General features: G+C 34.8%; 1 protein-coding gene across 3 annotated transcripts in view; it reads right to left on the bottom strand.

Annotated features, from left to right (window-relative positions):
* The window catches only part of LOC117182998, a 298,189-nt gene extending 287,552 nt beyond the window's left edge, over positions 1 to 10,637 (bottom strand). Inside the window, exon 1 of one of the 3 annotated variants that reach the window (XM_033376129.1) lies at positions 10,426 to 10,637. The gene's annotated coding sequence lies outside the window, so the exon portion shown is untranslated. Of the gene's footprint in view, positions 1 to 10,161; positions 10,334 to 10,425 lie in introns of those variants that run through there. The other 2 variants (XM_033376127.1, XM_033376128.1) reach the window with 2 other exon arrangements.
* Between the last annotated feature and the right edge of the window lie 927 nt (positions 10,638 to 11,564).

Here is an 11,564-nt window from a genome sequence, read left to right as displayed (position 1 = left end):
AAGGACAAAAGAAAATTTACTTTTTGATTGAAATTTATATTTTGGTTTTAAAAAATCAAGTGAGATCTTTTTTTGATGAAAATTGAACTATTTTTATGAAAATTTGTTTCTTTAATCTGAACATTTATCTATTTTACTAGACATTGCATCTTTCTCGGATAAAAATGCAAGTTTTTTGTTTAAAAATTTGAAAGAAAAATCATCCTTTTTGGTTAAAAATTAAACTATCTCGTAAAAAAAACTTACTTTTCGTGAAAATCTGATGTTTTAGTGTTACAAAGTCAAACTGAAATTTTTTTGGAGGAAAATTACGTTTTTTGCTGAAAGTTGTAATATTTTTTTGAAAATTGATATTTATGAACTGAAAATTTAACCGCTTGGGTGAGAGTTAAACTAACTGTTTAAAAACGGTTTTTTTTGGTGATAAAAGTTTATATCTTTGATTTAAAATTTAATTATTTTCTTGAAAATTAATTTATGGCTTAAAATTCATATTCTTTTGTTGAAAAATAAATTTCTGAAGAGAAAATTTGTTGCAACACGTGCACACGTTTTTTAATGCGTCTCCCGGTCGATGGTCGAAAATTAAAGACAAAATGAAGAAAAATGAATGCATATTGCTTCCAAAACGCGTTTTGGATCATAGGTGGTCAGATCGGGCAAATGCCTCTCGCGCACTTGTAGAAATAGCAGATGACCCGCTAGAAAAGTCTGATGTGTAAGCTGAAGCTGACAGGCTTTTTCAGCAGTTTTGTATCCTTGAAAACGGCATACTGGCTGTCCTCTGAAATTACGTATCAGACCGTTTTGACAAAACGAATTTAATCTTACAAGGAACAGGTATTGAGTTAGATGTCGTCGTAGAGCTGTAAAAGAGCCTAGGATTACATGATGCGAGCCTACGCAATGATTATCAGGATGAGGACAGAAGGCGCAGAAAAAAATTATTATCTGATGAAGTTGATAATTTTACAGAATTTAAAGTTCGTGCTGAATTGTCGAAAAGAAGTGCTTCTTACGAAGTGATTAATGGCCGATCCAGCTTTACCCGACAAATGAAATCATGTTCAAATGAACTTATTAGACAAAAATCGAGAGTTATCTCAAAATTACTTTAAAGATTTAGACAGACAATTAGGAGAAGAGTGTATTCATTTTAAGACGTGCCTAAACACTATAAGCCTTAAAGAAAGCGAATGCTACAGGGCCACGTTTCTAGGAATTATTGGCGAGAAGCACCTGATAACTTTATACGCGAATCTTGAAATCGCACTTCGAATGTATCTCAGTATATTATCGACGAATGCCAGCAGAGAGCGATCTTTCTCTGTTTTAAAGCGAATAGAAAATTCTTTAAGGAACTCAATTGGAAACTAACTTCTTTCTCCTTTAGCATTCTCTGTGGCGAATGCAGATCTTGTTAGTAACACCAATTTCGATGAAATTATAAGTATATTTGCGCAATTGAAAGCAAGAAGGCGGTATTGAAACACCGCAATATTTCACAGGTTAATTATTTTTTAAATACGAACTGTGGAACATATATGTAGTGCAATATATATTAAAAGTATAATAAAACTCTATATTATAAGATATTTATCTTTTTTATTTCAACAACCTCATAGCCTAGGAGCCCAAAATTTGTTAATCCGGCACTGCTTTCGTTCACAAAAATTATGTCCTTTTAAGAATGCTGTAACCTTTAAAATATAATTATAAAAATCCGTATAGTTTGTCTAAAAATGTTCAATTTGTAATAAATATTGCATTAATGAACTTGTCTGGAAGCTGACTTTTGTCTTTACATAAATACTTTCGATATATTTCTTCTAATTTTTAACAAATTTCTATTCGTATAAACAATTTTTATTTGCTCAAGCAACTTTTTTCGATAACTTAAAAAAATGAAATAAAATAGAATTTATACAAGTATTTTTCTAACTACAGTGTATAGAAAGAATACATTAACCATTTTTTAATTGATTAAATAATTAGTTTTCTAACAAAAAAATTTTTAATCGCACTTTCCGCTTTCAAAATTGAATGATTTCGAGAAGTAGTAAATTCTTTTAAAACTTCCATGTCATTGTTTAAACAATTTTTGATCGTTCAATACATTTTCTATTACAAAGTGTGGGTCAATAATGGGGTTTGTAATGCACAGCTATTAATATGTGGCAGCACCGAGATGATTACTAAGCCCTCTGTCGATGAGAGACGAAAGTCAATGCGGCGCTTGATATGCGGTTGCTTATAATTAAATATATAAGGGTTAATAAATTTAACTATATGTTTAAACCTTGCCTACGAAAGTAGTTTATCCTGGAATTAGAAATTATACATACAGTAAGATATATGCTAAACTATGGTAAACCTAACCTAACTTTGAAAGAGACAGCCATAAATGAATTTATGAACCTTTTACGAATGACATATGATAAAAAAACGTTGAAAAATATATTTTGTGATACTTACAAGGTATAAGTGGAACTTTATACTTATTCATACATTTTCTCTAATCTCATTGACTTTCGTCTCGGTGCTGCAACCTGCGATTAGTTTTGCAACATGAACCTTATACAAAATAGAATACCCAACCATTTTTAAAAGGTCTTCAGGCTGAAAATTTGAAACACGTTCAACGCTGCATGTGTGAATTACAGAAATAACTTGAGAACAGTCTTATAATAATAGTAAAAGCTGAAACGAAAATCAACAACACGTTTTCATATTTATAACGAGTATGAAAGTGTACAAAAAAGCAATCGGTTACAAAATTTGAAGTGTTTTTTCAAAACATAGTTAGTGAATAATAACACAGGCCAACTCATTTTCACACCCACAGACCGGGCCTGGTGTACCCAAAGGAATTTGCTGCGCTGAATCTGAACTCAGAATTGCTAAATCACCCTAGGTTTCCGAGATATCCTAACCTATTTGTGCAAAACACACGGGTTTTTGGCTATGTTTGAGCTTCATTCACATCGAGAATTTGTATGATATTGCAAATTTAGGCACGGCATTAGAAAGCTACAGTCTCCTGCTTTAAAAAACTGTTCTAGACTTATCTAGTCCGAACTCCATGTGGATATAATTGGAAAACTGCTTTGTGACATCGATCACTTGCTGCAGTTTCTGGGCTGAACTAGCGTACGGCTTCAGGTCATCCATACAAACAAGGTTGGTCACTTCATGGCCATCCTCATTATCATAAATTCTGAACCCATAACACATGCTGTTTAGTGTTCTGCTCAATGGATTCAAAGCTAAACAGTACATGCATGATCAAAATACTTCATTCTTGTGCCCCAGAGCCTCATCGCATGGCTTAGAAAGTCAATAATGCATGGGCAGATTTTGTAAAGTTTTAAGACTTCAAGCAAATGTTCATGCAGCAAGGAAGGAAACGCTTGCTTGTAGTCAATATATTCCATGTGTAAGTTCTTTTGATGCTTGTGAGCTTGAGTCGTGGCAACAGCATCTATAGTGACTAGATCTTTACAGTCTCGCGAGTTTTTACAATATCCGTTTTGTTCTTCTGTGAGAATGTCATTCTCGTCGCAATGAGAATATACCTTATCTGCAATGATAGCTGTAAGACATTTATAATTTGTTGGAAGACAGGCTATCGGTCGAAAGTCAGATGGATTTTGACTGTCTGGTTTTTTTGGTTACATATACGTAGTACCCTGGAGCATAAAGCCTGGCATCAGATCTGGGTGATCAATGATCTTCTGAGAACACCTTGCCAACGCAAGATGCACACTCGTCAGGTACTTGTACCAGAAGTTGTGCACCATGTCCGGACCTGGAGCTTTCCAATTACTTGCCCTTTTCAAGACCGCTGAAACATTTAAAGATGTGATGTTTGTCAGTTGCATTTCAGGGCTATTGATTGCCCTTGCTTCCTCCAGTTTGAACCACGCTGTATCTAAATTGCATCTGTTCATTTTTTCCATTTTGGGCAGAGAATGCCTTAGTGTTGGTTCTGCATATCTGAACTCTAGTAAAGCATGACCAAAATTCCTTTGAAGGTACTGTAGTTTTTCTGGGATTTCCCTATCCACATCATCGTTAGTAATAACCGGATGTGGTTCTAATGGATCCGGTACATGACATTCACTATCCCTAGCACCTATGCCTTTTCGTCGCTTTTTTGGTTGCTGAACCTCTGCTTCTGCCTCTAATTGTGTAAGGCCATCCACCTCTTGAGGATGTGGTGGTATTGAATCATCAATAGGTTGAGGAAGAGCATCAATTGCTTCTGCTTGACCGTTTGACGCGGCTTCCTCTAACTGATGTCCATTGCCGTCGTGTTTCCACGCCAAATCAACCTGTTGTTTAATCTCCATTGCTCGGTCCTCTGTAACGTGCAGATTAGTCCTGATGTCCTTCACCTTAGCGATAAGATCTCTTAGCGCGACTTTTTGTATATTAGGATACTTTGCAGCAAACTTCGTTCTTAAATTGTATCTTTTTTCCATTTTCGTTTCTAACTTCGCATTTTCGTAATAGAGACGCACCAATTCCTCTTTCACTGTGGTATCCCAATTGATGTTCTCCCACGGTATATCTTTCGAGGTGGTTGGCTGCAAATAGCTAATGCTAGCCAAAGCATCCTCAGCAGGCACAGTTAATATTCCGCTGCTTACCGTTTGTCGCAGATGTTCTTGCTGGCCAGCTGTTTGATCACTGAGATCTGCCTGACCATCTCGCAGCTCACTATCGCCACAGTCCCGCATGCTGTGACCCACAGCTGTGGCTCCAAGGGCGCCCCGACGATCCTCGAGAAGCGACAAGCCTTTCAAAATCTTTAATATACTCTCCATTTTTCATTTATGGGTTTTGGTGTTCCACTTAGTCCCTCTCCTTTTCGTTATTAGCCTATTTGGTATGGGAAACCCTATCAGCAACAATGCTACCGCCCACATAGCCATCAGTCATGAGAAGAAAGCTCAAGCCCTACCGCAACATCGACGCGGAACACCTTCGGTACGGAGAATTTATTATTATTTTTTTTTTATATTATTATTTATTATTTTATACAAGAAAAACAATTTTTTGCATTTTGTATTTAACAATAACCTGTGAACCTTAAACTCCAGAAAAGTTAACCCAAGAACACAATAACGCCATAAGCCACCGACACAATAATCCAATTACCCCCAGACAAGAAACCCCGAGAAAAGTTACTGCGGAATCCCATACATGTCAAGCCACGGACGCAGGACCCCATATCTCTTCAACATGATAACCTCCAGGCAGGTTTATCCAAGATCTTTGCAGACTTCCACTCTCGTGGCAGAATAACGTGTAATCTGACTATTCAGGCCTTTTTTTCTTATGTGAACGATCAGGTTTCGATTCTATTGATCGATTAAGACTTTTTCGTTTATGGTCATTTGAGTTATCATTTCTCTTCAACGACCAACAATAGTCTGCCATCATTTTCTCATCCCAGCGAACTTGGTAATGTCAGTCTTTACCTTTGAAATCTTAGTGGAATCTTTCACCCATCTCCTCGCTAAATACTCCGATATTTTCGGGAAAGTAGTCCAAATGAGAAAATAAGCAATGTATTTTTAAGCTCATTAGACATCCTAATTATTTTAAGTTTCTAACAAGGTAGATACAATAGTTTTGAAATTTTTATCACGATTATTCCCCAAGAAGTTTTCACAGACGCCTTGGAAAGTCAACCAAGCATTTTTTCATCAGGATTCATAGTATTCAAGAATTCTTTATTTTCACTAGCTTCCGTATGTCAGGTCCAACGAAGATTCCTTCCTTACATTTAGCGTCAGTCAAATTTGGAAACGTGTGTCGAATATGCTTCAAACATTCACCATTCACGTCTAATGCTTTGAGAAATTGTTTCATGAATACCAATTTGATACTATCCTGAAAAGGAATGTCGGAGAGAGAATTGCCGCTGGAGACAGACACCTGAAATATTCCTCGCCAACCACTCTGAAAAGGACTGTCGGGGAGAGAGCAGCCGCTAGAGACAAACACCTAAAATATTCCTCGCCAACTATCCTGAAAAGGACTGTCGGAGAGAGAATAGCCACTAGAAGTGTTTTTGCGTTGTATTCTTAGGTTAATCTTCCTGGGGTTTAGAGCTTGCAGGTTATTTTGTTCTTGGGTTCACCTTCCTGAGGTTTAAGGCTTGCAGGTTATTGCGATCTCGGGTTAACCTTCCTGGGGTTTAGGGCTTGCAGGTTATTGTGTTCTTTATTTCACTTTTCTGCAGCATTTGGGATTTACCTGGCATGGATACTATGTTGTCAGCCTAGCATATTAGGTCTGATTATCGAAATGGTACAAATATTTTGCCACACATGATTTTGCATAAGTATTTGAGGTTATTTTCTGTCAAAGCTTTCCTTAAGATGTTTCAAATTGAGCACACATTAAATTTGAGTTCGATCCATGTTTTATATTATGTTATGCGATATTTGATAGCTTGCTGTTTATAATTTGACGTTAGATATATCAGCTATTTTGAATTTTTGAATGCTACACGTACAAAGTGCCATCTGGACGTATCACATGACAAAATAGACCTCGCAGATATTTTCTCATGTATTTCAGTATCATCTGAAACTGGAATTTTCTAAATTTCAAAGAACGATGTCTCGGCTTGTAAAAATATGTTTCAAAAAAGCGGATAATAGTTTTTAAATTATTTAGGATATCTTGGAAACCTAGGGTGATGCAGAAATTCTTATTTCAGATTCAGGTTCAGCGCATCAAATTCCTTCTGGCACACCAGGTCCGGTCTATGGGTGTGGAATTTCGTCGAAATTTGTCGGCCTTTGTAATCTTTCATTCTATGCACACGACCGATTTTCAAAAAACAAAAAGTTTCAAAATTGGCCAAACAGGTGTAAGCCATTCGTTCTCTTTTTGTAAGAAATTTGAAGGAAAAAAAAACAATAATTAATTGTTTAAACAATGACATTAAGCTTTTAGCATAATTTACTACGCAAAAGCATATATTCATCAAAATCAATATATTCATTCTATGCACTATACAGTCTAAAAAATAATTGTATGTTTCATCTAATATTATTTTTGAAAATTTTTCGAAAGAAAACTGCTTGAGCAAATAAAAATGGTTCAAATAGAAATTGGTTAAAAATGAGAACAAAGTGGACATCTTTGGCTCAATTTTTATATATTTTTAAAAACAATAATTGTTTAAATAATCGTATGTTTTTTTAATGTACTACAAACAATGACCAAAATTACATTTCATCCAGAAAATACAATTATTATTATTTTTTTGTTGCTGAACAAATTATTGTTCAAATAAGTTACATTTATGTAAGCAATTATAAATTGTTTATTCATGGGAGATATTCAAATGATCAATTAACAAATATTTGTATAAAAAAGACGGCACGTCAATCGGGTACAGTTCCCCCGGCTTTTTTCCACGAAAATTACAAGTTTTTTAAAAATATATTTAAAGGACCAGGTAGCTCGTTCAAATGGTATAAAGGGTCTAAAATGTCCTTTCCGAAATTGAAATAAAAATACGATCATAAATAATAAAACAGAGAAGCTGAAATTGAAATAAGAATTCGATCATAAATAACAAGCAGAGGGGCTATATCAATAGAGTAGCCGACACTCAAGGGTCCTTTGTTAAGCTTTCGGATTCAAATTTGAAGTACATTTTTTTTAATTTCATAGTTAACAGCCTAAAACATAATAATTCAGAATCTACGGGTTTCGATGATTTCAGATATCTAACTTTTTTTTTAAATGCTTAAAATTGGAATTAATACGACGTTTCTCGTAAATGGAATGAGATACACCAAAAAAGACAAGATTTTTTAATTCAACTAGAAAATGGTATATTAGTATAGAAGTTATAATCATAAATAAGTATAACGAGAAAATTCACCAATTAAAAAAAAAATGTTAATAATTTGAAGAAAAAAAATGTTAAAGGGAGAGTCGGGTTAGCGACGGCCAACTACTGTAAGCAACTCTACCCGTCTGGTACGTGATGAATGCTAAAGGGTCATTATATGACCGCCGCATCTCTTAAAGGGACCAATAAAAGGACCTTGAAATATAGCAATACGCCATCTGGTGGCTAGATTTGGCACTCAAATAACGGGGTCGTTTTTAAAAGGCTGTGTGCTACTCCGGTGATATTCCTAGTAGAATATACATATTTTTTTAATGCTACGATTTAAATAATCAAATTACAAAAAAAATGTCCAATAATAGAGAAATAGACGATCTAGGTACGAAATTCAGTCAGAGGAAAGGAAAAAGTAAAAGATTTTTCTCTGCTTTCGGATGTTCAAGCAAGGCTAGCGCAAAAGCCTAGATGTTAGATTTAATCAATTTCTCTTGCCTAAAAAAGGTTTTGTTAAAGTGTAAAGCAAAATCGTTTTTATTGAGCATGCTCAATTATGATCTGAAAATGTATTTTTTGTAGATTGCAGTGCAGGGAAAAGGTAATTAAAACTAGTACCGCAAACTGGGCGATTGTAAAGAAAAAGCAATTAGCTTTATGCTCGTTTGATCAGCCCGCTGTTTTGCATCAAATAAGATGTGTCCAGCCTGTAACACCTTTTCTCCATCCACAAAATTTCTATACGAAGGAGTGAATAATGTAAATGTACTAATTTGAGCAATGCTAAGCGACATCTTTGACATACTGAGCACGAAAAACGATTAAAATTCACTAACAACATAATATATCAATTGCAAAATGACCCCGTTGTCGCCGGCCATCTTTGTTTAAACCCCCCTTCTGACGTCATGATTTCAGATCCCAATACAATGAGATTTATATCAGCAGGGTCGGTATTAATTTCGAAGTGCCACAAATTAATCACATTTAGCAAAATGAATAAAAATTTAATTGACCTACAAAAAAGTGTGCGGGGACGTCCGTTAGCATGTTCGCTATAATTTCCTAAATTTTTAGGACAAAATATTGATTATTCTCGGAAAAAGCCGGGGGAACCTAAAACTGGTAAAATCGATAATTTTTTAAGTATCACATGCCCTGTAGAATAATACGTGAAACGTAGTTTTTTGATTTTTTGGTCACATTTGAGGCACTGCGCGGGGAGGTTGGGGTTTAAAATAAAAGTTATTAGGATGGTTTTAATTCTTAGACACTCCTCTTCAATCCCTACAAAATTTGGCAAGTTTCGATTAAACGTGAAGTATGAGTTCAATTTTTCGAAAATCCAATATATCTCCATGTTAATTAAATAGTATTTTGAAGTACCTGATGGCACGTGTTAATATTTTTATTTCGAAAAAAATTACGGATATTTTTTATCGGGAAATCGAAACATTAGAAGGGAATGACTTACCCTGTAGCTCGAAAAGTAGTTCCGACGCACTCTGATTACACTAGTCTATAAATTAACATTTTTATTTGTACATTTAGTGACACTATATTTTTCCAAAGCACTTTGACTTGCTAAAACTTGCAAATCGTTGCAGATCATATGATTTTTACCTTGATACCTTTTGAAAATAGATTGCTCGTTTCTAACGTGAGCTATGGTTCACAGAGTATATAAGGTATCATCGAACAAAAATTTTTTCATGATTCATATTCCGAAAACTAATAGGATCCCTTGCAAAATTTTTAAATGTGATTTTCAAGACTATCACGCTAAAATGCATTCGAAAAATACAGTAGCACTTAATGTATAAAATGACTGCAAACTAGTATTGGTTAAATAAATCAATCGACCCTATGTTCAAGCCATACTGGTATCGACAATTAATAAATTTTCATCCTTTTTTTGGGGTTTTAGCTATATAAAATGAAGTTAAGAAAATTAAAAATTCAACTTCAAGCTGAACACAAGGTACGATAAAATGCCAAGACAAAATTATTGGTCCCAAAAAGATATACAAAATCGCATTCAATATAGGAGGGGGCGGGGGGGGGGGTATTAAACGCAAATAGACGATGTTTTTAAAAGAATTTACTACTATAAATCATTCAAAATTTAGTTTAAATCAGAAAATGTGATTTTATTGACGCAAATAAAATAAAATACACGATTTATTGACGTAAACAGACATAACGTTTTTAACAGAATATACTACAACTAGAAACAATTATTTGAGGCGCTGTTGAGTGGGCGGGGAGTAAATAAATGTTACCTTAAACACTCATCTTCAATCCCTAGAAAATTTGGCAGTTTTAATTTACGTTTGGGGGGAGGGGGCTTGACAAATTCCTGCGTAATGCAACAGAAATTTACGCTAACGATTTTTTCCTATATTGCATAACAACCGTCAGTTTTAAATTAGGCTTTAACTCTTTTTTTTATGCGTGATAAGATAGCACGCTAAAACACTAAAAACGAGGTTCGAAGATAAGCTGTAGCAAGTTATCTCATATGAGAAAGATAGACTAACACCTACCAATAATACTTCATTATGATTCGCCTTTTCTCAAAGTTTTTTTCTTTTTGAAAAAATTACTTTTACTGTTACCAAAAATTTTCCTTTATCTTTTGTTACTTGTCATTCGGAATACACATCCTTTATTGTATCATTCATGGAGTGACATTTTCACTCCGTCCCTCCTTCACTGAAGCTTCTTCTCATTCTTATTGTTTGAGACTGTACTCTAAGGGTACTGTCACACATCCCAAGAATACACGGTCTAGAGCCACACGCAACTAAAAAAAGTTAACCAATAAGAAGGCAACTCCACTACATCCAGCCATATTGAGAAAGTGAGCGCGCGAAATGAAGTAAATTTGAAATGTAGTAAATGCCATAAGTGAAGATATCAAGTTAAAGGTGTTAAAAGATAAAGGAATTGTACAATTTCTAAATCAATTAAATTAGTTTCAAAATAATGCAGTTTGTGTCGTAGATAATGTAAAAAATGAAAAAATACATAATTTCCAATCCTTGCAATGTAAAAGAAATACGGAGAAATGTTGTTAACATAATGTGTCAATTATAATATATTATACTGAAATGATATAAATATCAATACAATGCAATGACATACATGTTTTTATGCGTAAAAAACAATCCTCGTTAACAAAAATGTATATAAATGAATGAACATATAGCGAGAACGCGAGTAAGCGGGTAATACGAGGTTCTGAAGTGATAATTTCATTAATAATTTTTTAAATATTTCAAACGATACGTGTTTCGAATTCTACCAAAATTATCTTTCAACTTCAAAATAAATAAAGAAATAAAAAACACGGAAAGTTAGGGGTAGAGGCAAAGACATTTTGGTGAAGTTGTTTTGCACAGGGGCATGCCATTTTCCATGCTTGCCATGGGCGCTATTTTCCATAGATACGCCGCTGATAACCAAGATAGCTGGGTGTGGTGGAGTGCGACTGGCGGAGAAACTGGGGGAGCTGATGGCTGGACCGTGTATTCTTAGCTAATAGCCACATTTCTGTCTGCCTGGCCGGTGCAGGCAGGCACATGATCTAAGAATACACGGTCTAACCACACGCAACTAAAAAAAAGTTAACCAATAAGAACTCCACCACTTCTAGCCCTATTAGATAAGTAAGCGCGCGAGA

Source organism: Belonocnema kinseyi, chromosome 2 (assembly GCF_010883055.1).
Source record: "Belonocnema kinseyi isolate 2016_QV_RU_SX_M_011 chromosome 2, B_treatae_v1, whole genome shotgun sequence".
NCBI lineage: Eukaryota > Metazoa > Arthropoda > Insecta > Hymenoptera > Cynipidae > Belonocnema > Belonocnema kinseyi.
This window is presented reverse-complemented; position numbering and strand designations above follow the sequence as displayed.